Below are 12,692 nucleotides of genomic sequence, written 5' to 3'. Positions count from 1 at the left end.
CTTTAGAAGCAGGGCATGAGATAGATCACATTGACAATGATTAGAAGGACATCACCATTGGGTCTAGACAATTGAAACGCATTTGCTTGTTTGCAATTGGTGATGACATAGGGTCCACTCCATAATGCATCAAATTTTGAGTGCCTCCCTAGCTTTTCCCTATCTACATCCCATTTGAGAGCAAGATCCCCTTCCTTGAAAACCCTATCCTTGGCCTTCTTGTCAAAAGACCTTTTCATAAGCTCTTGATGTGTTTCCAAGGTTTTCATAGCTTGTTTCCTCTTTTCCTCTAACTCAATTAGTTTTTCCAACCTAATTATCATGGGGTCATATTCTTCTACCTCCAATTGATGAGCTAACTCAAGAGAGGGGAACTCTAATGACGTAGGAAGCTTGGCTTCCTTTCCATATACTAGAATGAATGGAGAGTTCCTAAAGGCCCTCTTAGGTGTAATTTTGTCAATCCAAAGGGTTTTCTTTAATTGGGCATTCCAACACCTCTGATTATCTTCAATTGTCCTCTTCATGATTCTAATGAGGTTCTTGTTAGAGGTGAAACAAGGAGGGTAAGAATAACTAGTGCCAAAGGCACACCCAAAAATCAAAACCAACCTTGTAGAGTAAACACAATGGAAGCAAACACACAAAGAGAATAGCACCATAGAGACTGAACAAGATTCTTTCATTGATTTTTCAAATAATTAGCATACATGCCTAGTTTTAAGGCCTTTTGGGTTACAACTAGATAAAAAATACATTCAAGATCCAAGATCTAGCTTTACATTTCTACTTCTAGACATATATCCAACAAACTTTCTTAGTCCTCTGAAAACTCTAAGTTCTACTCCCAAAAATTTGCCTATCTCTAAGCTTAAACACCCTATTTATACTTGCCAAAATAGCTTACAAAATATTCTAAAACATTACATAATAGAAAGGTTGACTCTAAAATGGTCTAGGCACATCCCAAGACAAGATTGTATCATTAAACTTGCGATCAGAATTGAACATTCAAGTTGGCTTCCAAATATAGAAAACTCATCCAAAATGCTAATACTCAGCATCAACAGGAACACTCAACACATGAAGGATCACTCAACACATGAAGGATCACTCGGCACATGCTATAGAACTTGAAACATACTACAGAGTGAGATGGGATAACACACAACTTTGAATGCTAACATGACAAGGGATAACTTCAACTTGGCAAGTACTGCAAAATTACTAGCACTCAGCAACTGCTGCAACTTAGTAATGACTACAACTTGGCAACAACTAGCAGAATTAACAAAAATAAGCAAGATAAAACATCAACCCAAGATGCTTCTACATCTAAGAACCAGGGTAGAAAGAAATTATTCTCTTGAATCATTAAAGCGTCACAACCTAAGTTGAATCCAACTCAAATTGAGAAATCCATGAAACATCTTCAACTAGTCTATTTTTCCACTTCACCAAATATTCATAGTAGTCTTTTCTTCTTGTGCTTTTTCCAACTCTCTGATCTAATAAATGTTTAACCTCTTCAATCCTCTTCTTAGGATAATCATTAAGTACAACACCTTCATCATCTGATTCATGATATTTATACAGATCAACAACCTTGAATATATGAGATATATCCATGTCATCAGGTAACTCAACTTCATAAGCATTTCCATTGTCAAACTTCTTCAATATCTTACAAGGTCCAAAATTATTCATCTTCAACTTACTGTATGTTCCAAACAGTAATCTCTCTTTCTTCAAATGAACCATCACCTCATCACCAACTTCAAAAGCATGATGTCTTTAAACTTATCAACATTGTACTTGTACTTCTAATTACTTCATTCCAACTTCATCTTCACTTCCTTATGTAAAGACTCCATTAAATCAAAAAATTCTCCTCCAACAATACTTCTCTTCTCTTCACTAGCAACATCCCTAAAATCTAATACACCTCTAGGCTTCATTCCAGTAACAATCTCAAAAGGTGTCTTCCCTGTACTTCTATTCAAAGAATTATTATATGCAAACTCATCTTTTGCCAATACCATCTCCCAATTATGTGTTTCATCTCCAACTAAGCATCTCAAAAAATTACCCAAGCTTCTATTCACAACCTTTGTTTGTGCATCAGTCTATGGATGGAATGTAGAACTAAACTTCAACTCAGTACCCATCTTCTTCCACAAAGCTCTCCAAAAATAACCAACAAACTTATCATCTCTATCAAAAATAATACTTCTTGGTAATCCATGCAATCTAACAACCTCTCTGAAGAAAATTTTATTAACATGCTCAACATTTGATGTCTTCTTACATGGTATAAAATGAGCCATTTTAGAAAATCTATCCACAGCAAAAAAATGTAGAATCATACCCCTTTGCTATTTTAGGAAATCCAAGAAAAAATCCATATTGATGTCACTCTGAGGTTTCAAAGGAATAAAAATAGGTGTATACAATCTGGTATTCTTACTTACTCCTTTTACAATTTTTTTAATTCCATAACTCTTCAAAAATTTATGAAAATCCTTATACATCTATGGCCAATAATACTTCTTCTTTAGCAAACTCAATATCTTATCAATTCCAAAATATCCAGCCAATCCACCACTATGCTTTTCCTTAATCAAATTCAACCTCATAGAAATACTAGGGATACACAATTGAATACCTTTGAACAAAATACCTTCTTGAATAAAATATTCTTCATACTTATTACTATGATCTATTATATTTGGTGCTTTGCACTCTCTCCGTGCCTTAGAAAATCCAGGATTAGTATCATACAACTCTTTCCTTTCATCAAAACCAAGAACTTTAGTCTTCATCTTAGTCAACAAATAATTTCTTTTGCTCAATGCATCAACAAATCTCTTACTAACTCCACTTTTATTCTTAATCACAAATTTGAAACTCCACAAATACTCAACCCACTTCATATGTCTCTGATTCAATTTATGTTGACTTCCCAAGTACTATAAAGATTTATGATCAATATACAACATAGACTCCTTAGGAATCAAATAATGTTTCCACTTCTTCAAAACTTGAATAATAGCATAAAACTCTTGATCATACACAAAATTCTTCCTTTTAGCATCATTCAACTTGAAATACCTTATTGAAGTTAGGCAAAGCCAATACAGGTAGCTCATCAACCTTTTGTTTCAATGTCTCAAAACTCTTATCAGCTCCATGTGTCCATTTGAATTTCTTTTAATCTCCTCTCATTGTCTTAGTCATAGCATTATAAACAACACTAAAATTATTTATAAACTTCCTATAAAAACTAGCCAAACCATGAAATGATCTTACCTCACCCACATTCTCAAGTGTAGGCCATGCCAAAATTTCTTTAACCTTCCCAGGATCCATTTAAAAACCATCAACTAAAATAAAAAGTCCCAAATACACAATCTCTTTTCAAATAAAAAGACACTTTTTCAAATTAATCAACTTCTCCTCTTTCAATCTTTGCAATACTTGTCTAACATGCTCAAGATGTTCTTCCTTAGTCTTATTGAATATTAGAATATCATCCAAATAAATAATCACAAACTTACCCAAGAATCTTTTCAGAACTTCATTCATCAACCTCATGAAAATACTAGGTGCAATAGTCAAACCAAAAGGCATAACCAACCATTCATACAAACCATCTTTTGTCTTGAAAGAAATCTTCCATTCATCTTCTTTTTTGATTCTGATTTGATGATAGCCACTCTTCAAATCAATCTTGGTAAAATACTTTTTTCCACTAAAACAATCAATTATGTCATCCATGCTTGGCATAGGAAACCTATATTTCATAGTGATCTTTTTAATAGCTTTAGAATCAATACACATTATCCATTCTTAATTCTTCTTATGTGCTAATACAATAGGTACAACACATGGACTCAAACTTTCTCTAATTAATCCCTTCTATAGCAATTCATACACTTGTCTATTAAGTTTTTCATTCTCTATAGGTGTCAATCTATGTGGTTCTTTATTTAGAAAACTAACTCTTGGAATTAGATCCATACAATGACTTATACTTCTTACTAGAGATAAACCATCACGAATATCCTCTGCAACAATACCCTTATACTCATTCAACAATTATGTAATTTCTACAAGTACTCGATCAACATCACTAGTTTCTATTGTTACTCAGTCATTACAAATTTTTGTTGCTTAGTCATTACTACCAACACTCAGTCCTCTAGGAACTACAGCAAAACAAACTTGATTCTTTTTAACTTCTTTTTCTAATTTCTTTCCATTAACCATGTAAATTTTCACAGTAGTACAATTAACCTGATTTGGACTTTCAATCAAAGACAACAATATTTGCTTTTTCCCCATTTATCGAAAGAGTATATTGATTCAATATTCCATCATGTATAGCATATCTATCATATTTCCAAGGTCTACCCAACAAAATATGACAATAATCCATAGGCATAATATCACAAAGAACTTCATCAAAATAGTGTCCAATCTCAAACTTCACAATGCATTGCTCATTTACCAATATCTTATACTCATATTTGATCCATAAAACATGATAGTGTGAATGATGCTTCAATGTCTACAACTTCATCTTTGTAACTAGCTCTTCTAATGACAAATTTTTAGAACATCCACTATCAATGATCACCTTGTAGCATTTTCCAGCCATATTACATCTAGTCTTGAAAAGACTTCTTCTAAGGTCAAGTTCCTCATCACTTCCCGTATTACATAAGATTCTTCTCACCATCAGATTTTCTCTAGCCTCAAGTCCACTCATTGAACTCTCAGTGTCTCCTTAAATCATAACATTTTTGTTACCTTGCCCACTTTCAAAGGATATACATTCAAAAGATATATGCCCTTCTTTACAACATCTGAAACAATTACCATGAAAACCACTTCTAGAATAAGAATTACCTCTTCCTTGGTAAAAACTAGTACCTCCTCGATAAGAACCAATACCTCCTTAGTAAAAACTACCACCTCTCCATTTAGTCTTTTCCTTTTCATCATTCTTCCATTTAAATTTACCTTTATCCTACACAAGACTATCAATCCACCACCTTCACAATAAGATGTACCTCTGCTTTTCTTGAATCTACCACCTCTACCTCTTTATCAAGATCTCCTCATCCTTTCATGCATATTGATATGCTTCTTCCACACTTTCTAATTTAACAAAACTTATCTCATATTGAATTCTAGATCTCAATCCATTTAAATATCTTGCAATTTTTTGAACATCATCATCCACATGCCCAGATCTTATGTCCAATCTATAGAATTCCTTAGTATACTCTTTCATAGTCATGCCTCTTTGTCTCAAATTTTGCATCTTTCTCAACAAGCTAACTTGGTAATCAACAGGAAGGATTTTTCTCTTTGCCTTGTTTAGCATCTTCATGCAAGTTTTGATCTTCTTATTTCCTCTGCTTTGTCTATCAGTTTGCAAATGCTCCCACCACAGTGAAGCATGACCTTTCAACCTAGTAACAATGAGTTTCACCTTCCTATTATCAGGAGTATTTTCATACTCAAAGAACTTCTCCATATTAGAGATCCAATCCAACACAACATTAGTGTCCAATTTTCTATCGTAAGGAACAACTTCTACAACAAGCTTCGAATGTACCCTAGATAGTACTCTCAGCAATCTTTCCTCATCTTTATCTTCTTTAGGTTTGAAATTAGGGTTTGGTGCTATTGCTTCATCATCACTCACATCCTCAAGATGTGCTTGTCTCCTCTGGGTTATCTCCATAGCATCTAATATAGTTGTAATTTGTCTCAATGTATCTAATATGGCATTATTAACATTTCATCTATTATGAACCATCTTTACAAATCAAGTTCCAACAAGATCATAACCCTCTATAAGTTATAGGTCAAATCCATAGATCTACAGCTATACAACCAAATCTAAATTAGGTTTCTACATGATCCAATCTCCCCAAGCACAAACCTCAAGCTCTAATACCACCTGACATAAGGAGGGCAAGAATAACAAGGGCCAAAGGCACATCCAACAATCCAAACCAACCGTACAGAGTAAACACAACGGAATCAAACACACAAAGAGAACAACACCATGGAGAGAGAACAAGATTATTTTTTTAATTCATTAAATAATCAACATACATGCCTAGTTGTAAGGCATTATGGGTTATGACCAGATACAAAATACATTCAAGATCCAAGATCTAGCTCCACATTTGTACTTCTATTGTGTTATTAAAATTGTGACCAAAATTGAACACGCAAGTTGACTACCAAATAGAGAAAACTCATCCATGTTGACACTCAACATTAACAGGAACACTTAGCACATGAAGGGTCACTCAACACATGAAGGATCACTTAGCAGATGAAGGATTACTCGACACATACTATAGAACTCAACAAATACTACAAAGTGAGATGGGATAACACAAAACTCCAAATGTTAACATAATGTGGAATAACTTCAACTTAGTAGATACTAAAAAATTATTAGCAATTGGTAATTTTTGTAACTTGGCAATGATTGCAAATTAGCAACAACTAGAAAAATGAACACAAATGAGAAAGATAACACGTCAAGCTAGGATGCTCCTGTATCAAGAGGATTCGGATAAGCCATTACCTTTGGGGATAATAATTTGTGGAGGTGCTAAGATATATTCCATGTTCTAGAGCCCAAGAGTAAATATGAGCTCCAATAAAATATTTCTAATTGTTAGGTATAATTGTGGAAGGGACACCAAATCTAGCTGCAATTCCACTAAGGAAATCAACCACAAAAGACTTTGTTGCATCCTTGAGAGCCACTACTTCTATCCATCTTGTGAAATAATATGTGGCTACCAGGATCCACTTGTGGCCAGTACTAGAGAGTGGGTTTATTGGACCAATAAAATCCAAAACCCATTGAGTAAAAGGTTGATCAACCTAAATGGGATGGAGGGGAAAGGTAACCAATCTTTGCTTCCTAGAAAAGAAAGCACACTTCTCACACTTCCTTACCCACTTATAAAAATCATTAAGCAAGGTTGGCCAATAATAGTTAGGCCTCATTATCTTCATAGTAGTAATTCTAGCTAAGAAATGGCCACCAACATGACCATCATGAAAATATTTCAGCAACTTGCTGACCTAATCGATCTAGATGCAGCTTAATAGAACTCCTTCATAATATTTCCTAAATAATATTCCATCCACCAAGTCATAGGGAATAGATTGTAACCTAAATTTTCTCCTCTTTATTCTATTTAATTCTTGAGGATACCTTCCTTCTAGTAAAAACATTGTCATGTCATGTGACCAATCAAACTGATCCTCATTCTCTACTGGTTTCTCACCTTAAATCAAGAGGGTAGACTCCTTAGGTATCTCAAAAGATGAAGCCATCTACTCACAAATTCCTATACCTCTTATTAGCTTGGTGATCTTGATATCTATGTCATATTCCATGACCTTAGTAATCCATCCAACCCTTCTCTCATTAATATCTTTGTTTAGGAGGAAGTCCTTCACACTTGCATGTGGAACTAAAAGTTGGATTTTGTTATGAGACAATAGATGCCTAAAATTTTTGAGAGCTCTTACAATAACAGGGACCTTATTCTCTACATAACTATATCTATCCTCATAATCGTTGAGCGCCTCACTAAAAAAGCAATCGATTGTTCCAAATTCTCATCATTCAGCTATGTCAAAACCGCTAATATACTTGATTCTCCTCCAAAGGAGTAAATGATGAAATCTCTATCAAACTTGGGGTTAACAAGAGTGGGGGTTTAGGTAATTGCTATCTTGATTTCTTAAAACTATCTTTCCCATCCTTAGTATAGGTGAAGGTCAAATTATTTTTTAACATGGTAGTAAGAGGTTTGACCATGGTAGAAAGGTTAGGAATAAATCTTCTTACAAAATTAATCCTACCAAGGAAACTTTAACCCCTTCTTATGAGTGGGAAGTGGGAGAGAAAGAATTGCTTCTACTCTTCCTAGATCTATTGCTAACCCATTTCTTGACACAATGTGTCCTAGAAGCTTCACCTACTTAGTGGAAAACACACATTTCTTGGGAATCAAGGACACACCATATTCTCTACATCTAAAAAACACCTACCTCAAATGATCAAAGTGATATGCTGCATGTTTGGAAAAGATATTTATTTCATCAAGATACACTAACAAAAAATTCTCTAACACACCTTTGAAAGAAATCTATAGTGCCTTCTAAAATGTGGCACCTACATTAGTTAGTCCAAATGGCATCTTATAATAGGCATAGGTACCCCATTTAGTGGTAAAGGTTGTCTTATGTTGGTCTGACTCCTAAACAAGTACTTATTTATAGCCTGAGAAGCCATGCAAGAAAGAAAATCTTTCTGAACCACTAACCTTGGATAGGATCTATTCCATAGAAGGAAGAGGGTGATGGTCTTTAAGAGAAGCCTTATTAAGGTCTCTAAAGTCTAAACAAAGCCTAATTTCTCCACTCATATTCCTAATAGGGACAAGATTTCTCTACCCAAGAGGAATGTTTAATAGGAAAAATGATATTAGCCTCTATGAGTTTTGACAACTCTTTTTTCATTGATGGCTCAACCTTCGGATTAACTAGCCTTTGTTTCTACCTAACAAGTCTAGCATCTTGATTCAAATCTATAGTATGCTAGAATAAGCTTGGGTCAAAACCCTATAAGTTTTCATATGTTGATGCAATGACATCATTAGATACTTGACATAACTTGATGAAAAATTCTTGTTCAGCTTTAATACATATCTTTGCTAAGTTGAGAGTCTTTCCATTATCAATAGTGATGGGTGTGTAGTCATCCTTACTTGTAATTAGATTTGACCCCTTGCCCTTTACTCGATTATCAAAATTGAAAATCCCTTACAAGGTAATGAGACCCTTAGGTAATTTGTTAGAGATCAAATTATTGATCTGGTCCCCATATTGACTTTGGAGTATGGATTGATTTTTAGCAAATAGTTATGCCTGATTTTGCAAGAAATTTACAATTTGTGCATCATAATCAAACACCTACCAATTTGTGAAATTATCAGGAATGTTAGGTCTTACAACAACTCTAATTTGTTGCTCCTTATCATCAATAACCTACTCTAGTATGTCATAGTGAACACTAATGGCTATAAGCTTGTCAGTATGTTTTATTCTTGTTCCTCAGAACACTCTGAATATTGAATGCCTAAAATCCTTCAAGAAGATCCCATACTCTATGTTTATATGACTTGAGGAGTTTTTTCTCTGTGACATTCTAGTTTCTAACTTGGTTTACAATCAGCTCACTATCCCCATATACCTTTAAGAGTTTAACACTTCTCTTTTGTGCCAATTGGAGACCTTGGATCATGGATTCATATTCTACTACATTATTTGTGCAATAGATTTGGAGCCTATAAGAAAAATAATACTTCTCCAATTTAGGAGAGATCAACATAACACTAGCCCTTGAACCATTTTTTTTCTTGAACCATCAAAGAAAAACTTCCACAATCGATTTGTATCTTCTTTCACTTTCATGACATTGGAGATAGGAACACCTTCTTCAAATATATAATAGGTTCCAAGAGTTATCTCTTTGACTTTTTGTATTGGATCAAATTGACAAGTAGTATCCCATTCATCCAAAATAAAATCAAGGACCTCTACTAATGAAGTATAGGGATAACTTTAAGAAACCCCTCCCAAACAAAAGGCCTAAAATGTTGGTGAATCCAACATCTTGGGGGCAGAAAATTTTTAATATCGAGGGCAATTTTTTTGTTCCATGTAGGGAAATAAAATATTATATGTTGGCAATTTTTTTCTTGCCCTAGCAAAAATCATTTTAAATGTGGCAAATTAATGTTTTTTTTCACTGACAGATATATAAATGATGGTTATTTTTTCTCTTGCCATAAATGAATTAATAGTGTTAGGGGTGAATTACTTGTTTTGTAGGAAAATGAATAATAATGGTCTTGGCTAATCTTCAGTGGTAAACTAAAAAAAAATTTAATCTAAAAACAAAATTTGCACATGTATTGGCTAGTGACTATATTGACTACTGAGTAGTCACTTTCAAGTTTCAACTTGTGTACTATCTTAGGTGTGTTATTAATAATATCGTAACATCATTACATCGGTGTCACAATTACCAAGTTAACTATCACCACATTTTTTTACGTTAATATTAAATACACTAGTTTCATTGATCATTGATTAGTTAGAGATCAACGATAGTAGATGCATCTCAGGGCCACTTGCTTGAAAAGACTTGGAGTCGCACATAATTCTCTAGAATGGAGACACGTGGAAAAGTTTGCATGGAAATCATTAATCATTTCAAGCACTATTGACTGTCTGACATTAATGTCAGCACATTTTGGCATTTAGCACACTTGAAAATTAATAGGAATATGAAAAAATATGATACGGAAGATTGCGAATGCCAAAGAATTAGATGCAACTACAGTCTGCCATTAAATAGGCTCTTCAATTCCTCTTTCAATATCATTTCTCATATTCTAATTTCCTCAATCTGAATTTGGTTTGTAGTTGCACTTTGTAGAGTTTTTAGTTTCTTGAATCGTAGTCATGGATACGTCAATTTACCTGAAATGCACTAATATGGATCTGCAAAAGCCTTTTCTGAAAAAATTCCTAATGATGTCCTTGCCATGGTTTGCAAGGTAGATGGCCAAAGTCCTTTTATCTGTCATGCTATATGCATGGTACTCAGCCATGAATTCTTGAGAAATAATAAGAGGTACCATGTGCCCACGGATATTACCTCCCACTTCCTCCCATCTTTTCTCGACCTTGGAGGCAGGCAAATAGATATGCTAATGCTTTTGCGTAACATTTTTAAGGAAACATTTTTAGAAGATGATGTCAAAATTATTGTATTGGTTGAGCAGGTATCGAGGCCAAGTATTGGCATCCCTTTTGCAGATGTAGCAGATAAGTGTTCGGAGGAAGGCATATGGTGCATTATACATATGCATCCTTTATTTTTTGGCATGAATAAATGGCAATTGACTCGCCATCAGAAGTGGGCACGACTCAGAAGGAATTTTTTGCGAAAAAGGTTGTTGTTGGACGATGACATCAGTGAGATAGACTTCACATGGTTGGATGAGTTTAGTGACATCATCTTCTCCAATAGATTCTTTGCAAATGAAATTGAAGACCTTTCTAATTAAAGGATTCAATCTCTTGGCCCCTCAACCCGCTCATGCTTCCAGCCTCCCTGGTTCCCTATTCAATGTTCCATGTTCCCTTGGCCCTTTAGGACAAAAAAATGTTTTGATTACAGAAAAAGTTTGCCAAAAAAATATTTTCAAGATATTTGTATTTTTCTTTGGATTGGGCCCTGCCCTTTTTGGTAAATTACAAAATAGTAAATCCAGGCTGATTAGTGATTTAGTTAGTTATTTTGAATATGTAAGCTATAAATCAGTATTATGTACATTGTACAGTCTAAAATATTATCAATGAAAACAATAGTTTTTGGCTTCTCAAATCATTGTTCTTCTTAGCTTACGACTTTGTAAGTTTTTTTTTGGCATCTTGTTTCTCAAATTATGCATTGTTGAAATGTTACTGTTAGTCTACGACTTAGTTAAAAATAGTGAACTGTTAATAATTAACTACTTTCCTTTAATCTGATTGGTTAAAAGTTAACAAATGGAGCTTCAAGGAAAACTAAAGATTAATAGATTATAACCTTAACAAAATTAAATATAATTTTGATAATTTATGTGTCAAATGTTTGTTTCATACCTATCTTGTCACCTATTCTTAACTTTTTTTTCATTATGAAATCTTTTAAATGATGAAGAATGGTTTATAAACAATTATCACAATTTTTAATATATGTTAAATTTTAATAATTTATATATATTATAACTATATTATAGTTTAATTTTGAAACTAAATAATAAATATGAATAAAAATAGAGCATTTGCAATTATTTTTTAAATTGTAATTATAACCATATCATATACATATAATATAATTATTTATACTATAATATAATATAATATAATTACAACAATATGATATAATCATAACCATATAATATAATATAATTATATTCATAACGATATGATATAATAATAATCATAATCATATAATATAATATAATATAATTATAATTTATAACCATATAATATTTATATAATATAATAATAATAATGAGTATGACCATCTCAATCTGATAGATCAATGACCACGAATGAATTTCGAGCTGATTTGGAGAATCTTTTCCCATCCGCCCAGATTCGTGGTGTTCATTATATATTTTATTAAATTTATTATTATTATTATATTATATTATATTACATGGTTATATTTATATTTTATTATATGGTTATGATTATATCATATGGCTATAATTATATTATATGTTTTATTATATAATAAATAATTATAAATAAAAATAATATTATTTTTATAATAAGAATAAATCTTAAATGATTACATAATATAAGTAATATTATTTTTAATTGAATGCCAAAAATATATTATAATTTATAAAAAAATACATTATTAAAATATAAAATATAAACCAATGCACTTACATTAAAAAAAATTAAAAATATTTAACAACAATAATAATTTAATAATTTAATTAAAAATAATAGAACATATGATATAATTATTTATACTATAATATGATATAATATAATTACAACCATAT

The sequence above is a fragment of the Cupressus sempervirens genome, chromosome 10, assembly GCF_028749045.1.
Source record: "Cupressus sempervirens isolate cs-2001-9-10 chromosome 10, ASM2874904v1, whole genome shotgun sequence".
NCBI classification, from domain to species: domain Eukaryota; kingdom Viridiplantae; phylum Streptophyta; class Pinopsida; order Cupressales; family Cupressaceae; genus Cupressus; species Cupressus sempervirens.
This window is presented reverse-complemented; position numbering follows the sequence as displayed.